This window comes from Phyllopteryx taeniolatus, chromosome 10 (genome assembly GCF_024500385.1).
Source record: "Phyllopteryx taeniolatus isolate TA_2022b chromosome 10, UOR_Ptae_1.2, whole genome shotgun sequence".
In the NCBI taxonomy this organism is placed as follows: domain Eukaryota; kingdom Metazoa; phylum Chordata; class Actinopteri; order Syngnathiformes; family Syngnathidae; genus Phyllopteryx; species Phyllopteryx taeniolatus.
In genome coordinates this window covers 25,732,514-25,742,577 of record NC_084511.1, presented here as the reverse complement: position 1 = coordinate 25,742,577, position 10,064 = coordinate 25,732,514, and the positions used below count along the sequence as shown (strand labels likewise).

The window sequence follows — 10,064 nt, the reverse complement described above, 5'->3', positions numbered from 1 at the left end:
CAGTGTACTCGACATCTACCACAAAACATGATGGTAAAGAGGGCATCTATTTGAGGTGTGGCATTTATCGATTTAACTATTACCAAGCAATATAATGATTCCCAAACCCTATTTAGGGTGCAACATTTTTTTAAAAACATAACGGTCCCCACTTCAGTAATTCAGCTTTAGTACTTAGCCATTTGAATTCTGTTGATAACTAAAACAGAAGCTGTAATATCATTTACATCATACATGTGGCTTTCTTCATCCGACTTACAACGAACGTGAAAAAAGAAGTCATTTCATTTTGTGGAGGTCAGACATCTTGAATAAAGCATGACAGGCTGATGATTAACAAATCCATCGGCGCTAATAAAAAGTGTGGCGTGCTGGGCTCGTCACGTTAACAGCCTCTAATCAAGCGGTGACACAAATAAGAATTTGAAAAAAAAAAATCCAATTAATTATGGCGCCTCACTACATTTTACATCAATTTGTTTTAAAACAAGGGAGAGGAATAGAAGGGGAAATGATTTCACATTTATATTAATAAGCAAGGGTGAAAAAAAAAAACCATACCATACCGCAACAAACCCAATCAATTATTGAGCGAACAAATGGACAAAAAATTAATTTAAAATATCAACCATACCATACCGTATGGTACTGTATCGTACGACAGTGCACCGTGTCGTATTGTGCCAAACCATATTTTCTCGATTACCGCATAAATCACAGTTTTGTGATAGTATCATCGACATATCGCGATGAAGTTAGACGTTACTCTGCGATGAAAAAGTACAGCTGTATTTCGGTTTGGTATTGTCCTGTGAGTTTTTTAAATTATGTAAAATATTTCCCTAGGCTCAATAAAAGTTGAGAAACATTGAAATAGTCTCATTGATTAATTGGGTCAGCTGTGGGAGTAATCACGTGTCAAACATTGCGCATCGGAATATGATCCAGTTCAAGAATCCGACTCACGCTCGCGGGCACTCAAAGCATTTGATCTCAGCACACATCCGCGGAAAAAAGAAAAACTCATCCGGATGCATTGGGCTCGAATGGGTCACGCTTGGATGGGCGCTCTGTTAGCGTGGTCACGGCCAGTTGAGCACAAAGTGAGCTTTTGGGTGGTTCGGTGCGGCCTGTGAAATAGCAGAAAGGGAGTGTAAAAAAATAAAAAAAAATTGCACAGTGCACGTCTTTCTCAAAGCATAACGTATTTTGGAAATAATATCAAAGGTATATAGCAATAGTGAAAGTAGAAGGACAGTTTATGTGCTTCTGTAGGTGCTGCTGTTTTGGTTAGCAGTAAACTATTGAAGGTCTGCGTGTGAACAAAAAGCATCCTTGAATTGAGCTAAATACACAAAGTGCATTTTTTTTTTCCCTGATGGGAAAATGTAGGTATCTGCTATATTTGAGGGAGGTGTTTAGATTTTTTTTTTTTGGAAGAAATATAACATATTAAATTAATACAGAGCAAATATTGATATTTTAAACTCAATTTTTGTTGTATCATACCGTATATTATATCATACCATATCATATATGCTACCGTATCATGTCACAATGTGTTGTTTATATTCATATATACAGTATCATATCATACTGTACCATATCATATTGTACCGCATCATCTTAGCTAGGATTCCCTGGAAGGAGAGCTCTTGTATCTATGTAAACAAAGGACAAATAAAATAAATACAAAATATTGTATCATATCACACAGTGTCATATGGTATCATTTCATGTCATAACCTTGCCACTTTGTATCATATCAAACTGTATCATATCATATGTTATGGTATCATATCATATGTGAGCTCTATCATCATATTGTATTCTACTGGACTAAATCATATCATATTACACAATATCGTACAGTATCGTATCAGATCGTAACGTATAGTCGCATATCATACTGTAATGTATACTGTTATAGTTTAACGTACAACCCCAATTCCAATGAAGTTGCGACGTTGTGTTAAGCATAAATAAAAACAGAATACAATGATTTGCAAATCATGTTTGACCTATATTTAATTGAATACACTACAAAGACAAGATATTTAATGTTCAAACTGATAAACTTTATTGTTTTTCAAAAATAATCATTAACTTCAAATTTTATGGCTGCAACACGTTCCAAAAAAGCTGGGACAGGGTCATGTTTACCACTGTTGTTACATCACCTTTTCTTTTAACAACATTCAATAAACGTTTGGGAACTGAGGACACTAATTGTTGAAGCTTTGTAGGTGGAATTCTTGCTTTCAGCTGTTCAACGGTCCGGGGTCTCCGTTGTCATATTTTACCTTTCGGCATTAATGGTGCCTTCACAGATGTGTAAGTTACCCATGCCATTGGCACTAACGCAGCCCCGTACCATCACAGATGCTGGCTTTTGAACTTTGCGTCCATAACAGTCCGGACGTTTCTTTTCCTCTTTGGCCCGGAGGACACGACGCCCACAATTTCCAAAACCAATTTGAAATGTGGACTCGTCGGACCACAGAACACTTTTCCACTTTGCATCAGTCCATCTAAGATGAGGTCTGGCCCAGAGAGGCCGGCGGCGTTTCTGGGTGTTGTTGATAAATGGCTTTTGCTTTGCATGGTAGAGTTTCAATTTGCAATTACGGATGTAGCGCCGAACTATATTTACTGACATTGCTTTTCTGAAGTGTTCCTGAGCCCACGTGGTGATATCCTTTACACATTGATGTGGGTTTTTGATGCAGTGCCGCCTGGGGGATCGAAGGTCACGGGCATTCAATGTTGGTTTTACGTGCAGTGATTTCTCCAGATTCTCTGAACCTTTTGATGATATTATGGACCGTAGAAGACGGAATCCCTAAATTCCTTGCAATTGTACGTCGAGGAACATTGTCCTTAAAAGTGTCCGACTATTTTCTCACGCACTTGTTCACAAAGAAGTGAAGCTCGCCCCATCTTTGCTTGTGAATGACTGAGCAATTCAGGCGAGCTCCTTTTCTACCCAATCATGTCACCCACCTGTTCCCAATTAGCCTTGTTCACCTGTGGGATGTTCCACACTTCCAACTTTTTTGCCCCCCGTCCCAACTTTTTGGGAACGTGTTGCAACCATAAAATTATACGTTAATGATTATTTGCTAAAAACAATAAGGTTTATCAATTTGAACATTAAATATCTTGTCTTTGTAGTGTATTCAATTAAATATAGGTTGAACATGATTTGCAAATCATTGTATTCTGTTTTTATTTATGTTTAACACAATCTCCCAACGTCATTGCAATTGGGGTTGTATATGATCATGTATATATCATATCATATCGTGTCATATCTTACCATATAACACCATATCACATATAGTAGCATATTCTATCAATTCCACATCTTACGTTCTGTATCATATGATATCATACGATATCACACTGTATCATATTTTACCATACCATATATCAGTTTGACTTGAATTTGGGTTACCCCCTGCATTTTACTCCTCATATTTTCCCAGTATACTTGTGCCCGACGATTCTTTTGACTGTGTAAAAATACCCTTCCTTCCTCCTCCTGGAGGGGATGAAGACCAATGATCGTGGCCATGTCACCCAGCAGACACTCCAGAAACGCAAACAATGGCAAGCAGGAATAGCAGCGGCATTATTGTGCCACTTGTATATTTCTCTTCTAAGGAGCCACATTCCCTCTCCAGCTTCCCCCCCCCCTCCTCCTCCTATCCCAGGTTTCATTCTTGAACCTGAATGAGGTCCAGACAAAAGAGGAGCTGTCAGTGGTCTCGCGGACACGGCGGATTAAGGGGGAGAAATGAAGACCTGTCGGAGGGGTTCAGCCAAATGGACTCCGGGCGGTGGCGGGCGGCCACATTTCTTTCACGGCGGCCTTTTAATGAGCTCTAATTAAATATCTGCGGACAGGCCGATGCTCCGCGGCTAAGCGCTAAATCAGCGCCGAGGAGCACAACAGCAGGAAGGAGAAGAAGAAGAAACATGCTGCCATTCAAATTCAACAAAATACACAAATAATGGACCTGTCATGTTGGGTATGACTTAACTATTTAAACCCAAAAAAAATGCCTTAGTAACTTAATCTCTAACTGCCATAATCCGGTTGTCGAAGCCTTGATCACGTCTTCCTTTATTACTTTCTGGTTAATCGAAACATAATTTAACATTACAATATTTTAATATAAATCAAGCTCGCTATAGACTGTACATACAGTTTAGACTGCATTGTATCGTACGATGTACTTATTATATCGTACAAAATCCTATATCGTTTGAAACTGTGCTGAAGAAACATCGTGCCGTATAGTGTTATATCGATATCATATCACATCGTGTCATTTAAAGCCGTATCATATGACGGTATCATACCAAACTTATATCACATCCTTTCCTGCATCATACCAAGGAGTATCATATCACATTCATATGGTATAATACCATATACAGTATCCTTAGACATATTACTGTATAGAATCATATTGTATGACACCAAACTGTATCATATCACACCAAATCAATCATATCACGCCGTATGGTTTATCATATTATACATATTGCATCATATCACAGCATATGACACCGTATCAATCATATCGTCTCATATCATGTGATACTGCATCATATGATACCCTAACACATCATATACACAGTATTATACTGTACAATATCATTTATCATTGATACTGTACTGTATCACATTGAACCCTATATAATCATATCCTACAGTTGTGTATGATATCACACCGTATCATATTGTGCCATGACATATATCGTATCATATACCAAACATAAGACAATGTATCAAATGATTTCTATCATGTCACACCACATCATATTGAACTGTATGGTATCATATCAGACCGTCTGACATCATGATAGCAAATGACACCATGCAGTGCTGTAGATGCTCATAAAGGTTTGCAAATCTGCAGTGATACAGTCACTTACGGTTTCAATTGTGCCCTCCATTGGTTCGGCTTGATCAATGACTTGAATAAATGTATAAACTGGGACTCGTTTGAAGTGCTTGCAGAACATTCGCCATCCGACACGTTTGCCCTTGTCATGGTTTCCCCCCTTCCTGGTCATCCCACAGCGGCTTTTTCTTCCACTGCACACTTGAGCCTCTCCTCCACCTCTGTTTCTTCTTCATTTGTATTTGTCGTCACATTCTTGTGCACAGAGCGTGCCAACACCTTGCAGCGCTTGCGATGTCCTTCCGCCCGGCTGTCTTTCATTCACAGCTGCCTCTGCCTGCTCCATTAGGCAACGCAGATACCTCTGCTCGCGAAGGAGGTGCATTTAGGGAGGCGGTGATGTGCTACGTAAAGGAAAAAATACTCTACATTGCAAACATTGTCAGCAGCATATTTTCTTTTATGCGGCAAACGAATTTACTGTTACACGGTATCCTCAACAGGCTTCACATTACAGACGATCCTTAATGTCAAGTCGTCTGAAGGGATCAAATCAAAACAGTGATTACTTGTCAGCCGTAACTAATCTCTGTTGCATTAAAAAGGCTTCTGGAAATAGATTAGGATGAACTTTTAATGGGGTGCAAAATAGTTGAACATTAACCTCCTGCCAAATTTCTGCAGAGGATATGGCATTTATCCACATAACTTTGCTTTGGGAACGTCCGTTTAGCTAGATGCTAACAACAAATGCAAAACGCCATAGATGGCCTAACGAACGGCATCAGCGTCAGGGTGTTAGAAACCCTTTAAACGAGGGAGAAGCGCATGTAAAGAAATGACGTAACTCACGGGCGTACTGTATATTATTTCTCCTCTGCAAAGAATGACTAATATTACTGCATCTTACTGAGCAATTGTGCCTTCATGTATATCAGTGTCTGTATTATACTGCCCCCAGGTGGCCAAGACACCCACAACAGAAGGTGCAGCATAATGTCCGTCGAATTGAATCAAACAAATGTGTCAAAAAATGTTCAATTCTTGGCATTCTATTGAGTATACCGTACAATATCATTGAGTAAATGATCATTTATCATTTATAAATTGAAAAGACATAACATACATTTTTTTTGTGTTTTTGACTGCCATTCTGTCTATTACCATATTCAGTAAACAGCCACCAATTGGCTGTGACCGTTCATTTCTTTGTCAGCGAACAAACTTACAAAATCAAACCCGCGCAAGTCCAGGGAGAATGTGTAAAGGTTTTGAGATTTTGAACCCAGAACCACAGAATTGCGAGGCATACGCGCTAACCACTACTCAACGCTGCTGAAGCGAATCGTGTTTTTTTTTTTTTTTTTTGTACTTTGACAGTGAATGACATTCAATGTGTTCTTTTTTTTAATAGAAAAAAGGAAAAGGGCCACTTAATGCATGTAAAACCTCTGGCGTCATTAAAGTGGCTTTGCAGAATGAAATCATTTCTCCTCGAGCAGCTGAGAGCTTGTATGACTCCCGCATTGTAATAAAACGAAATTATTTCCGAAGGCCTTTGATTCCCTATTGTGCGGAAATGCAGAGTTGGCAGGAGGGAAAGGAGGGGATGTGAAAGTGAAGGGAAGAGGAGGAAGAATGTCGTGAAGGAGGGAGGGAAATTGAATTGAAGATCTGTCTCATGACTTCTTAAACAATCAAACAAGCCCACAGTGCTCAGATTCTCCAGTCGAGTCCATTTGCAGCCTCGGCGCATGCATCAGTAGAAGCATTGTAATACTCTTCTGTCATCACATTCTGCTTCTTGTGCTTGCTGGCTAATATGGGAAATATGGCAAAAACATGACTGGTGCATGTGGAAACAGCCTGCTAATGGAGTACAGTGAAGAAGGACATCAACATTATAAAATATTGTGTGTGAGTCACTTATCCTCATAATAATAATTAAAAAAAAAAAAAAAAAACTTGTATTTGATTTATTTATTTATCTATGTATTCATGTATGTATTAATTTATTCATTGTATTCATTGCATTTATTTTAATCATTTTAATGCTTGCATTGGTGGACAGTTCAGGGTGTACACCACCTCTCAGCCGAAGTGAGGATAAGCGGTACGGAGAATGGATGGATATTTAGCTAGCCTTCTATCTTTGTTTTGTTTTTTTCATTCTATCCAAAACACAACAAATAAACATCTTTTTTTTCCCTGCTTAGCCTCATCCAGAGCTTGCATTTAACGGAGCTCATTTAGATTTTCGAGGGTTTTAACTGACTCAATTTGACACACCAGAGAAGAGTGTTGTTAACAAGCCTGCCAAGTTTTAATGAATAAAATGATCAGATCAAATCATCTTTCCCCATTGAAATTCATGGGAAAAAAACAAATCTAGCTAATCTTTTCCGGCCTCCCACCGAAAAAATAAAATAAAATAAAAATAAAAAAAATTAAAATGTTTAAATGTTTTAGAAAAATAGTATTAATACTAATATTTTACTTCATAAAAACGTACAGTAAGTTTTAAACAGTTTGTGCATCGTAAATAATTCCTTTGGGATTGTATGACTTGACCACTGGGGGGCGGTATATAAAGTCCTAGACACAAACGAAAAGAAGTTTGGAAACGACTCTAAATGACTCGGTAAGCTGCACTAAGTTAAAGTTGTGTTTTTTCCTCAACGCATCAAGAATATATGCGTGTGAGTATTGACAGTTTGCCTGTCCAAATACTACTGTTTGTATTCAAATAGCCATTGCTTAAAGTGTTTTAACGCCACCACACAGATGCCATTTGTTAGCCTGTCTATGGCATTTTTGCATGGTTTGTTAGCATTAAACTAAGCAGAGGCAAAGCTATGTGGTTGTTTTAAATAACGTTGAATGTTCTCTGCTTTACGTTTAGTTTGACATTAAACTCCAACTGGGAACGGCAAGAAAAGCTCAAAGCTCACTGCCACCACACAACGCTCCTATCTCAAATTTTTTGCTCGGGTCACTCGTAACTCGAGGCACTACTGTATTCTGTGACACTGTTCTACAATTTAGCAACTGTATCGTAATGACTCGTCGATAGATCTGAAATTGCTCCAAGGTTTTGTATCGTTACAGTTCCCTTCTCCTAAATTCGAGTTAGACAGTGTGTTACTGCTGCTGTTGCTAATACTCCAAGTGGAATGCGGTGAAGGTCAGATTCCATTATAGGGAAGTGTTACACAAGCCGGGTCCCGGGTGGGAGTCGACAGAGGAGGGCTTTCACTCGCTCGCCTCGCCGACTTCAGAGGCAGCTCAAATTCCTCGGGGGCATTTATATGTAGCCAGGTGATTTCCGAGCTCGCCCGTCCGTCCTCCCGGGGAAAGCAAAGTGTTTATCTTGCCCGTCGCTTTGAACGGGATAACAGGGAGGATTTACAGGAGTGCTGTTGCCGACTGGATTGCAAAGGGGAAGAAGACGGAGAAAAAACAAAAAAAAGTCAATGCATGGCCACAAAGTAACGTAAGAGAACTGAGAAGCCGCGTAATATAAAGGGCGGGCCACTCAATACACTCTGTAAATTAACTTTTATTCCAGGGAAGAGGGAAAAAAGGAAGCATGGAAGGAATGAAGGGAAACAAGGATGTGCGAAAAGAAGAAAGAAAGGAAGGAAGGTAGGAAAGGAGGGAAGGAATGAAGAATGAATGAATGGTTGGAAGGATGTAAGGAAGGAAAAGAAAGAAGGTAGGAAGGGTTGATGGATGGAAGGAAAGTAGGAAGAAAGGAAGGAAGAACTAAAGGATAGTTTGAAAGGAGGAAAGGAAGGAAGAATGTAGGTACAAAGGAAAGATACAAGAATAGCATGAAAGCAAGGAAAGCAAGGAAGCTAGGAAAGGAAGGAAGGATGCAAAAATTGTCTTAGAGGAAGGAGGGGGAAAAAGAGAGGGGAAGGAAGTAAGGAAGGATGAATGGTAGGAAGGATGAAAGTTAGTAAGAAAGGATGTAATGAAGGAAAGAAAGAAGGTAGGAAGGGTTGATGGATGGAAGGAAGAATGTAGGTACAAAGGGAAGATACAAGAATAGGATGAAAAGAAGGAAGGAAGGTTTAGGTAGGATGGAAGGATAAAGATTGGAATGAAAGGATGGCTGGAAGGAAAGAAGGATGGGAAGCAGGAAGAGGAAGGAAGGAAATAAAGTAGGTGAGAAGGAAGGGTGGATGGATGGAAGGAAAGTCGGAAAGGAGGAAAGTGCTGAAGGAAGGGGATGGGTTAAAGGAACAAGGAAGAAGGGACAAAGGAAGGAAGGAATCAAGAGTGATTGGATGTAAAGGAAAAGGCAAGGAAGGAAGGGAGAAGAAAGGAAGGATCAAAGGAAGGGACAAGAATAGAAGGAAGGAAGAATAGAGAGGAAGGAAGGAATGACATGGGGATGATGGATGATGGGAGGAAAGAAGGCTGGATATAAGGAAAAAAGAATAGAGGAAGGCTAAAAAAGAAGAATGGAAGGAAACAAGGCTGTATGAAAGGACTTAAGGACGGAAGGATGGAAGTACAGAAGGATAGCAGTTTGATCATTTGCGTTTCACGGCAATTATTGGTGTGGCAGTACGCTTTCCTGTGGTTGACAAAACGCTGGCCCTGCATCCCGTTCTCGGTGCCCAAATGCGGCAAGGGGCATTGCATGGGTTGATGTTCTCTGCTCGTCATCGCACGCCGTACATGACGGCAACAAACGCGAGCGTCTTTGTTCGTGCGCCGTTGACAGGCAGCGACATTAGCATTTAGATAACTCCTCCGGACGTGAAAGCAACATTTGGCATGAAGAGAACGTATTCACTTCTCTTTGGATTCCGTGTGCTCGCTCTTATTTGAACCTCGTGTGTCGCACATTAGTTATCATATTTCCTCAAATAACGGCCATCCCTCGAATAGACGACGCCTTACCCCCAGTAAGACAAATAAATGCCTTCCACAGATAAACATCACATCCACATCAGGAAAAAGTCAGGCAGTAAGTGGAATGATCTCAGTTGGACATCGAAGAATCCAACTGTTGACTCCATTTGAACTTGGTTGCTGACCAAAACAGCAGCACCAAACAAACAGTCCCTCAAATGAATGTGTGGGAGCGCAAGCGGTTTCGTGGTCTTACGATACGCAAGACGTTAGCTTCACAAG

The 10,064-nt window shown here is 40.0% G+C and overlaps 1 long non-coding RNA gene across 1 annotated transcript; it reads right to left on the bottom strand.

The window, feature by feature from the left end:
- Positions 1 to 377: 377 nt before the first annotated feature.
- Positions 378 to 5,249, bottom strand: LOC133485173 (uncharacterized). Its single transcript, XR_009790630.1, has 3 exons — positions 4,948 to 5,249; positions 1,603 to 1,661; positions 378 to 1,130 (listed from the first exon to the last, which is right to left on the bottom strand). It is a non-coding gene; the product is annotated as an uncharacterized LOC133485173 (long non-coding RNA).
- Between the last annotated feature and the right edge of the window lie 4,815 nt (positions 5,250 to 10,064).